Consider the following 11,692-nt stretch of genomic DNA (forward strand, 5'->3'; position numbering starts at 1 on the left):
CACTTCATGAAAGTTTAGATACATTATTCATCATTATCAAATTAGGTATTTGATTTGCATATGCAAGATTGTAATTCCATTTAGATCAGTCTTTCTTCTTTTATTTACAGGGAGCAATTGTGAAGCAACAACAACATGATAAATTTGGAACAAACACATTACCAGTTGCATCTGAAGGTAGGGCTTTAAAAATGTCTCTCCATATGGCAGCATCAAGAGCACTGGTAAGACAAGAACTGTGAGAACATGAACAATGTGAGATTGTTCTGTATAGTACTAAGCAGATCCAACCAGGACTAAAACTTCCAATATAGATTACACCTTTAATGTGAAAGAAAAAAAAAGATTATTCAAAAAGATGTGAACATCTAATAGGTGTAGTGTAATGTATTCATATGCTACTGTATACACCAAATAATAATAAAGTGTTTAATTCCGTTTCTCTCATAATTTTATGAAAAACTGACTGTGAAAATTAAAGGATGACCTCAATGGTTTGCCATTGCTTGTTTACAAACCTATTGACTATAAAAATAAAAGTGCACAATATTGAGTTTTTAAATATTACTTTAAGTACTATTAACTCTGTGTTGCAATTGACACTTCTTTTATCCACCATCTTTCTAGATGTAATCCTAAATTTAAATTAGACATTAAAGTGACACAACAGGGGTGAATAGATTATTTGCTCCAAAGCAAGTAATAGCTCTAGTTTGCTTGGCATGAGAATGATGAAAGCAAATTTTGCATTAGAGATAATCGTTTTGAATATTGTCTCACTGCATGACTAAAAACACATTTTGAAACAAATTACATCACAGACTGTCACAAAGAAACATGATAAATGCTAAGGACATGAAACATTATAAAAAAATAAAATTAAAAAGGGAAACATGTACAACTAATTCATTCCAAGACATCTATCCTTGCAGCTACACACTACTCCAATAAATCAAGACTTCTCCAGAATATTAATACTGCAGATGCATGCCTTTATTTACTGGAATGAAAAATTATTAGTACAAACACTGCAATAGAAGGATGCATGCTATTCATTGCAACCAAATAATTTTATTAAATGCTGATGTCAATAGGTATTCAAAGAATTTGAAACGCAGTGAAAGTATTCAAAGGGGGTTATTTATTAAGATTCTCAATCAGTGGTTTCTAAATCTTTTTTTCTTTTGTATGTCTATATAAATCAGAAATTGTTCATTTTTCCTGGAAATCTAAAAAAAATGAATCCAAGTAGAAATAGTCGTGATTTGCATTTTAGACTGATAACATGAGCAAGACCTCACAAAGATTCTTATTATCACACAAAGATCATATTTTCCAGTTGAAGCTGATCTTTACAGGAAATCTGGAAATCATACTGATCATACATGATTCTCATGATCTGAAACCCACAGAAAGTTACAGAGCCTTGCTTCTGGTTTCCAGCTGATGGGTTCCAGCTAATGAGATTAGTTTAGAAGGTGCATGTAAGCAATTTTTAGTCGGTTAATTAAGGAACGTGACATGACAGATGTATACTGTTGTGGGATAACACCACTATTTGAATGTGTTGTGAAGCATGACATGAAGCTAAGTAGTTTATTTTTAACTAATAGCTAATGTACTAAATTATTTCATTCATAAGTTTATTAAGGAACAAATGTACAGCAGTCCCCAGGCAAAAACAGTTTGAAGAGACAGGAGTATTACAGGTAGAATTTCCAAGGCTTGAGCAATATTTTGAGCATTATTTATAGACCATTGACAAAACTCTTTCAACTGTGACTTGACACAGGGGTAATAGTCTTTAACTGAAAAACAGGGTAATTTAGCAAACGAGAGGCCATATGATCAACCCAATGTACTGTATCAGCTTTAGCAACATGGGTAGCTTGTTCCAGGTACCTACTTTCCTATAGGTAAAATAGTGCCTCTTGTTCTGATTTTTTAATTAACTTCCTCATAGTTTCCACTTGTGTCTTCTTAATTAATAAACAAGCAAATTCAATGAATGGCAAAGAAGGGGCTTTTGAGGCTGCCTCAGATACCTCTGCATTTGAATGCCTTTCTTCTACTACCCCCGTGCCTAATGCTATGAGTTGGGGAGTCTAAGATAAAAGGGGATGCAGAGGGAAGGAGCAACACAAAGGACAGGGCCTGATGCAATGTAAGAATGTAATGTGTAGGAAGCACTTATTCACATTAATTCTTCCGACAGAAATACAGCATCTGATGCATTCAATAAAGCTCAAAGATCCCCCCAAAAAGAAAAAATGGTACTTGTAAAGGAAATAAAATTCCCTAAATACTACTGATAACACGTTATCATTAAAGATAAAAAAGATTAAAAATAGGAAAAAACAAAGATGTAGATAATATACAGTGAATACCCAAAGTGATGCAGTGATTGATATTTGAAATGTAAGACCCTCATACGTTTATCATTAATTTAGCAGTAAGCAGTGCTCAATGGAAAGTCTAATCTTATTCTTTGATTAAACGTCAGATAAATTCTTCTTTAAATCTTCACCTTAGTGTTCATGTATTGGGCTAGTCTCAATACGTAATGCCATGGACCTAATAAATGTCATACACTAAAATACAGTAACATAGGGGCTGTTTGAAAATTTACCCACTAAGTACAACATATCAAGCATAATTTAGAAAAGTGGCATGTAGTTAAATATTAAAACTATAGTAGATAGACACACAATGATGGCCAACAATTTTTACTTATACTGTACAGTACAGTATGTGTTGTAAAGGCACATTTTAGATAAAAAACAGTATATTGCCTCTAAAACATTTTGTAAAGGGTTAAAGGGCTAAATGTATACCATGCATACATTACATTTTCATTCTAATTAAAATCCCTAATTAGGTCTTCTAACGAATGTTGCACTGTCAAAGAGCAAATACATAGAGGAACACATACTAATAATGCCCTTCTTTTACCTTGCTTATACTCCAGGGCATACTGTGTTAGCACATGAGATGTAAATTAAGAACTGCTTTTATTTTGGGGCATTTTAAGTCCAGTTGGTTGTGATGGAAAACAGAAATTTTTGGGGGGTCATATTTCATTTTATTGAGAATTACAGGAATTAATTTGCACTTAATTACAATAAAGTCTTAGAAAATGAGCTCTGTCATTGTATTATCTGTAATGGCTTTTGCAGGCATTCTTCAAACAGTCAAGCAGGAAGTAACAAAGCAGATAATTTTTTTAGAACAGCATTGATGTTATCAGACAGAAAGTTTTAACGACGGGCATTATAAAACAGAAGGATTGCTTTATGAACCCCAGGGAATACATGTTATTCATTCCAAATATAAATGAAAAGAAATCATTTATCTAATTCCTTTGCCCTTATTTCTTTAGTTTAGTTTTATGGTTTAAATTTAACACATGCAAGGATGTCAAAGCCAATGTACAAGGTCTTCTGGAATGGGTAGCAATTTAAGTTTCCCAGTCTACATCACTGTTATAAATATAAAAACATAGAGTGCATATGAAGTTAGCTGGTTTAATTAATCAACAGTGTGAAAACTGTGCAATGTGGAGTGGAATTTGGTGTATATAAAATGTTCCTGTGGAAAGCAACAGTTTGAGCTATCACCACTTGGCGCTGTAGTCAGGTGATCGTGTTTGCACATGATGGCTCTGTGCGCAAATATATGGGGCCCACAGCTCCATGAAGTTATTATATATTACATGGTACCCAACAAACTTTAAAATCTTTTTGTTTTTGTTTGTTTAGAGTCAAAACTAATTTGGTTAGTTAAGGCCAGTTTATTTTTTTTTGTTGGCTAGTTGAGGTCAGATTATTTTTACTTGAGATCATGCAGTCATTTAATATAATGGAAATGATCAACTTTAATACCCATCATAAACATAGGAAGGAAAATACATGATTTTCTCTGCTTTTAATATGTGTTTAAGAAGTAGTTTTCACAGCTAAATTGGACCGATAGTAAATTACAGTTGTATTTTGTTTTCTCTTCTAAAATGCACTGGTGTGTTGTCTAACAGTGAACAGAAATGTAGAAAAATAATCTGCAGTTCATATCCTCCAATTTCACTCTTGAACCCTTGCTGTTATACATAAAAACACTTAAAATATTGAATGATAGTGTCGTGTAGTTTAAATCATTTTCATTCTTAGAAATGATCAAACACTCGGTTAAAAGCAAGAGAGATTATGTCTGTTATATTTATAGTGAGAGTTCGCTACGGCGTTATTGGAAACCCAATTTTAATGACAAAGCGCTGGACTGATATCCTGACAGGCACCGAGACCAGCACCAGTGGGAGCACTCCCGCAGTGAAAAAGAAAATGCCTGACAAACTAGGGACTGGACAGTTTTTCAATGCTTGTACGATCAATGGAAATGTTCAAATAAATGTACTGAAGAAATAAAAAACAAGTCATTTATTCCTTTATCATATTGGCTAGCTAATGTCCTCTCTTTGCTAGTTAATGTTGTTTATGGCTGTGTTTCTGCATTGTGTAACAAAAGCGGACTACAGATGCAGCCATTCAAAGTGCGCGGCACAGACACGTACCGGAGTCAATTGGCTACGGCCTCGCGCATCATGACGCGCGTTGACGCAAAATACCGCGGTACGTGATTGGTTGACTGACAGGGGCACTCGTGGTCCGTTGGTCAGTCGTAGAAAGATTTAAATGTCTTTACTGTGCCTGTTTTAGTATTGAATATTTATATGGAATTTTACCACTGAAGGGAAATCTTAGTAGCTGAGCATAAAAAGAATAGGAGCATACTGTAACGCGTGTGAAGGCCATATACGATATTAATTTTGGAACATAACCATACAGTATATGGCTGGTCTCGGTACTTTAAATAAAAAATACACACCAGTATTCCAGTTCTCCCTAAACATTTTAAGCATCGAAGTCTTTAACTAACGTGATACCAGAGTCAACAAGCATACTTTTAGAATTTGATTAAAAGGGAATATAATATGGAATCGCGTATCTAAAGAAATGAAAAACGATATAATTATATTCATTGTCTGTTGATAATGTTTCTGTAGGGCTTTTTCAGCACTCCATATGTGACCTTGCTGGTGGTGCTGTGGGTTAGGTTCCTGACTCCCATGTCACATGGTGAGTGTTTGAATCCAGCTGAAGCCATGACTTTTTTTTTTAACAAACATTTCTTTGAAAAAATAAAACTTTTCCCTGGGTCAGAGATTAAATAAAACCTCACTCGCACCAAACAAATTTATATTTCTAAATATCACAACATGATCGAATTTAAGTCATTTTAATAACAATGAATAGTCACCTATGCGTTACAATATAAACATTTATATTGATTTAAATCGCGTTTTGATTTAAATCGCAAACACGTGTTTAAATATATTTGTTTTTTTATTCACAATCAGACAAATGCAACATAAATTGATATCTTTGTTTTCTAAGTATCTTAATAAACTTTCAGCATAGCCTTTTCCCCGTTTAGATTTATTTTTCTTGGGATCTTGGGATCAAACGTGGAAAGATTAGATTGTAATCGTTTTTATTTTTTAAATTCATTTTAGAAAAGTGTAATCTATACTAAAAAGCTGTACACCACCTGCTATAAAGATACATATTGTAATACTTTCGGGTTCGGATAGGACAGACACAAGAACTCAGACTTGCGGAGTTAAAGCAAGTTAAAGCCTTGATTTTATATATCACCTTTAAAAGTGGCATCTCAAAGCAAAGTAAATACCCAACACTGATTGTACCCATCTGTCATGCTAATAAAGCACCTTGAATTGAATTGAGAGAGAGGGGGGGGGAGGGCGAGCGAGAGAGCACAGCCAGGACAGACAGGCAAATAAGATACACTCCACAGACATTCACAACAGCGACATATCATAAAACGTTTGCACATATAGTTAAATTATTACTTGTTTTTCAGGAAGTTAAAAAAACACTTGAATTACTTATCCAGTCTCTCGAAATAAAATTATTTTTCAAGCAATGCCACTAACGTCGGCCAACGTGTTTTTTTAATCCAACATTGACAGCCACATCTTAAATCTTGTCAGTCAGCTCTTTTTTCTCTATTTGAGTTGTGGCGATTCAAACAACCTGGGATAACAAGTGGTCTCAAAGTCACCGAGCTCACAGAGCTTCAACAACAGATGACAATTCCCTTAGTCCTTCCTTAGTCTTCCTGAAATTGTCAGATTATGAGTGAATAAAAGCATTTTATTAAAAACACGTTTGCGTTTGTTTGGGAGCTATATTATGTATTTTTCATATGTAAGATATAATGATGTGTTCCCGCTTACACATCGCATGACTTTAAAAGCTAGAAAAACAGGTTTTGGACAGCACAAAAAAAACAGACAATATACAGGGGGGGGGAGGGCAAGCGAGAGAGTTTTTTGCCCTCTGTCAAAAAAACCCAAATCACCCGGGGCAGAGACTCTGGGGGGATCATTGTGTGGTACAGAGTGGAGCTCAGTCACTCCAAACAAGTAGTAAAGAGAGAAGAGTCAACAATTGATTTAAGGACGATCTGTCAAAGTGCAATGAAATACAATATTATTGTTGTTGTTGTTATTGTTGTTTTTATCCTGTAAAGCGTTTTGAGAAGCCACCTTTAAAGGCAATATATAAAAGCGCTGATTCTTATGGAATGTGTTTTCTTTCTTCTTTTTTTCAACTGGAATAAACCTATTACTTGATTCTTATGGATGCCCGGTTCCGCCGGGGATTCAAAAAAAATTTTTTTTTTAATCGCATATCTAAGGAAATAGCAGTATAACCTTGTTCATGCACAAACAGTGGCATGTTACATTATTAATTTGGGTGTCTCCTCTTGCCAGAAAGCTCTAAATTGCATTTTGAGTGCGGTTTTTGACTTTTTTTAAATTGCAACCCATAAATAAAGCTGATAATGTTTAGACTTTTAATTATTTTAAACTGTATTACAGCAGCACAATGCACAATGCAACGTAAATTGCAAAAATGCACTTGGAATCTGTCCAAGCCCTACTTTGTCAGGCATTTTCTTTTACTGTAACGGACATAAAAACTCCCTTGCTTTTAACAGAGTGTTTCATAATTTCTAACCACGAAAATTATTTAAACTGCGACACTTATCATTCAACAAGAGCTCGAAATATCAGAAGGATCCTAAAGAGCACAGCAAAGACTGTATTAAAAGAATCGCGTATCTAAAGAAATTAATAAGATATAATTATATTCGTGTACTGCGACAGGGCTGTGTAGGGCTGTTTCACCACTCTCTTCATGTGACTCTATTCAAAAGCCATCTAGCAAAGAGGGGATGAGAAGAGTGACAAACTAGTATACTTTAGATCTTTTTTTCTGAACCGGGGAAAATCTGATCATGTTTCTCTATAACAATAATAAAAAACATTATTTTACATATCACCTTTATGTGATATCACCTTAAGGACAGCACATACAAGGGTTAATTGCACAATTGACCGCGCAAAGAAATTTAAAATAGTCTTCTTTAGGTGTGAGGGCAGGAGTGGATCGCAGCAGGCATAATCAGCAAATTAGGAAAACAAAGAACAGGACAGGTGAGACGTGTATCCAGAGAGAGAGTGATCAGAAAAAGGAACAGCTGTTACGCCCAGGTTTTCACTGAAAGACTATGTTCGGAAAACTGCTAAGCCCATCACAAAGCAGGAACTGATCGATGCGATCTATAAATTCTATGTGGAAGAACTGACCGAACAAAATTGTAACAATTTTATTAACAGGCTGTTTCGTGTTCTTCCTAGGATTGTTGACCGGGGCGGGGGACATTCGGGAATGTGAGTCTGAGAAAGACAGTCTCACGTTTGTGGACAGTCTGTCCACAAACAAAACATTCCTGTTAGACAAGAGGAATGTAAAAAAAACAATTACTTTTTGTCAATGAAAACCGGTGTGTGTGTCTCTCTCTGCTGGATGTCTCTCTCTCTCTGCTGAATGAATAAAAGCATTTTATTAAAAACGCGTTTGCGTTTGTCTGGGTATTTACTTTGTAATCAAAGTTTTTTATTATTGTTATAGAGAAACACGATCAGATTTTCCCTGGTTCAGAAAAAAAGATCTAAAGTATACTAGTACTAATCTGATCAATCTAACTGCCTGTTTCCTGTGCTTTCTCTATCCTTTAAAATAAACTATTATTCCACAATGCAGGGTATTACATAGCCAGTATCACAGGCCAGTTCACAGGTTTGCATGCATAATTTAATTTTGAAAGCCACTGAGACATCAGGTACTACTGTTGTATTTATGAAAAAGAAACAAAACAAAAAGCATACTAATAACTGTGCCATCCTACTCCTTAGTTAATACATTTGATTATTTATAAACAGTTAACATTGTTAGCAAAATATTTTGAATTATATTTTACCCTGTTTTTTCTTTGGTTTTGTATTTAACTTATTATATGATAGTCAGATTTAATGTATATTTGAACAATGAAAATATATTTTTACAAGATCCGGGGGAAAGTGCAACAACTTATTACAGTGCTAAAATCAATATTATTGATTACTAATAGTTTATGCTTACACCTAACTTTCTTAATTAGATGTATTTAAAACAGTGAACTACTGTAAGTGTAACATTACATTCAGAAATACAATCGAGAATAGTTTTGTGGTGTTTGTATAGATGAAACGTTCCTAAAACGTATAACGTAACAAAATTAAAGAAGATTAAAATCTGTAATCTTTCCACTTGTATGTCATCGGAAAATACAAGAAGTTTCTACTTTGTCTAAGGATGGTATCAAAAAGTAATCTAAGTGGTGAGAAAGCTGTGCTTAATGATAATTAAGGGACTTAAAAGTAAAAAGAGATGCTTCATATTGCTTGACTAATTTTAAAAACTAAGTTATAAATGCAGACGCTCTCTTGGTGCCACATCGGGTCTAAATAACTAAATATACATTCGTGGTGTACAGCTTTTTAGTATAGATTACACTTTTCTAAAACATATTTAAAAAATAAAAATGATTACAATCTAATCTTTCCACGTTTGATCCCAAGACCCCAAGAAAAATAAATCTAAACGGGGAGAAAGCTATGCTGAAAGTTTATTAAGATACTTAGAAGACAAAGATACTGTATCAATTTATGTTGCATTTGTCTGATTATGATTCAAGAAACACATATAACTAAACACGTTAACACATATAACACGTGTGTTAACATGTTAACACACTAAACACATATAACTAAACATATAACTAAACACGCGTTTGCGATTTAAATCAAAACGCAATTTAAATAAATTTAAATGTTTATATTGTAACGCATACTGTACAGCCTCCATTTCTCTTATCAAAAATGACTTAAATTCGATAATGTTGTGATATTTAGAAATATAAAAGTCAATTAATTGTCCATAATATTGCTATTCTATTTTTTCGAAGAAATGTTTGTTAAAAGAAAAGTCACGGCACCAGCTGGATTTGAACACACAACCTGCAGGTTAGTAATCAGGCACGTAGACCAGTGGGCTACTAGGGAAGTCACATGAAGAGAGAGGCGAAACAGCCCTACACAGCCCTGTCGCAGTACACAAATATAATCATATCGTTATTAATTTCTTTAGATATGCGATTCCATATTATATTAGCAGAAAAGCTTAAAAGTACCGCTTTTTTACACGCTATTTCACGTTAGTTAAAGACTTCGATGCTTAAAATGTTTAGGGAGAAATGGAATACCGGTGTGTATTTTTTCTTTAAAGTACCAATTCCTGGAATCTGACTGGCTGACACCCTTCTGAAGTGGTTCCATAATATCTGGTATACGGAAAAGAGAGCGTTGATAAAAAAGCCTGGATTCTCATGTATCTGATACAAGTATCTTTTAATACAGTCTTTGCTGTGCTCTTGAGTATCCTTGTGATATTTTGAGCTCTGGTTGAATGATAAGTGTCGCAGTTTAAATAATTTTCGTAGTTAGAAATTATGAAACGCTCTATTAAAAGTAAGGGAGTTTTTATGTCCGTTGCAGTAAAAGAAAATGCCTGACAAAGTAGGGCTTGGACAGATTCCAAGTGCTTGTACAAATGTGCTAAAGAAATTATACTTTGAGTTTACAACTTGTCCAAAGTCATTCATTATTAATACTATTAGTAATATCTTCGGTAAAGGCTTTGATGCATAAATATTTCTGATAAAGGTAGGTTGTGTACTTTTGTCCAACTGAGCAATCTTGCTTTCATAAAATATACCAACTTTTTAATGACTGATGATTAACATGCTGTAATACACAGTTTAAATTTAAAAGCTCAAATGCTGTACATGAGAGGTTAAGCTTTATTGGCTCCTCCTGGAGGTTTTACAAGGTGATGCCGGATACTTTCCGGCATGACGTCAAATGACGCGATATACCGCGTGATACTGCGTTTTGATGCGACACGCCCACCGGGGTATAGCGCGAAATACCCCACCCATTTTGAATGCCTGCATCTGTATATTCTCAGACGGAGGAACGTAAACAGCTTAATTTTCATGTTAAATAATTTTTTTAATTAAAATTTATTCTATACAACAATCGCATATTTGGGGACCGTTTTATAAAAGCAATAAGGCATTTGAGGCCTGTGCTATATCGTGAATATAGTCACAGTTAAAAGGGTTGCCGGCCCTCTGCATCACATCGGGCCTAACAACGCCTTTTAACTGTGACTTTATTCACGATATAGCACAGGCCTCTCGTGCCTTATTGCTTAAATATTTCTACAATAATGTCCCATTATGGGTTTGTCCAGAGAATTCTGTTGTTAATAGATCAGGGCTTTCTACCCAGGGTGTTATGTAATGGGATAGGTCTCAAGAACAAATTTCACCAACCACCGATGGCTGACAAAGTGTGGGTGCTTGAGCAAAAGGTATTCGAAGCCTTCATAAGTCCCAGATGAGAAAGAACAGAGGACTTTTCAAAGAAGGAAGGTCTGTGGCAAAGGTTACAGTATTGGACCCAGGAGAGGACCGAAACACTTGGGACTCTATATGGAGCAGCTGAAGAAGACTCCAGTATCATCTCCCCCACCTGACATTGGACTTGCAGAAAACAATGTGGGGGTGGAATGAAGGAACCACATTGTTCAGGGAAGCCAGGACCAGAGAAGGTGCCTAAGAATTACCGAGGATACTACTACAGTAACACTGGACTACAGTATTTTGCAATATTTGTTTTTTAACTGTGGTTTTGTAACAATTGAGTGGTTGGGGCCTGGTCTGCAATGTTTATTTTTTGGAGTTGGTTTTGTACGATGTGCCCTGCGTGTTCGGTGTTGTGAAAACTGTTGTGATCACTTGAAAATAAAAAGAGCAATGTATATACTAATAAAATCAAAACTAATGTTTGTTTCTGGTCTTTTTGTGGACTGGTGACTCTGGGAAATGAATAGAATCTGTGGCAGGGGGAAAGGATCCTAAAATCCTTTATTATTTCTAGATTGTGTAGTCATCTAAAAAATAAAGTAATTCCTGAATCTGGGGGTCACACACTCCATGACAGTATTCTCTGATATTTGGCATATTTAGTATGCTCTCAGGCACACCGTTTAAATCCAAGGCCTTTCACTCAACAGTCTTCCACTGACAGCTCTCACAGAGAGACAGCACAACACATTACTTGTGGCCTAGCTTTACTTGAGATAATTGGTGTCAAGATTTTATC

This window comes from Atractosteus spatula, chromosome 18 (genome assembly GCF_055471065.1).
Source record: "Atractosteus spatula isolate fAtrSpa1 chromosome 18, fAtrSpa1.hap1, whole genome shotgun sequence".
In the NCBI taxonomy this organism is placed as follows: domain Eukaryota; kingdom Metazoa; phylum Chordata; class Actinopteri; order Semionotiformes; family Lepisosteidae; genus Atractosteus; species Atractosteus spatula.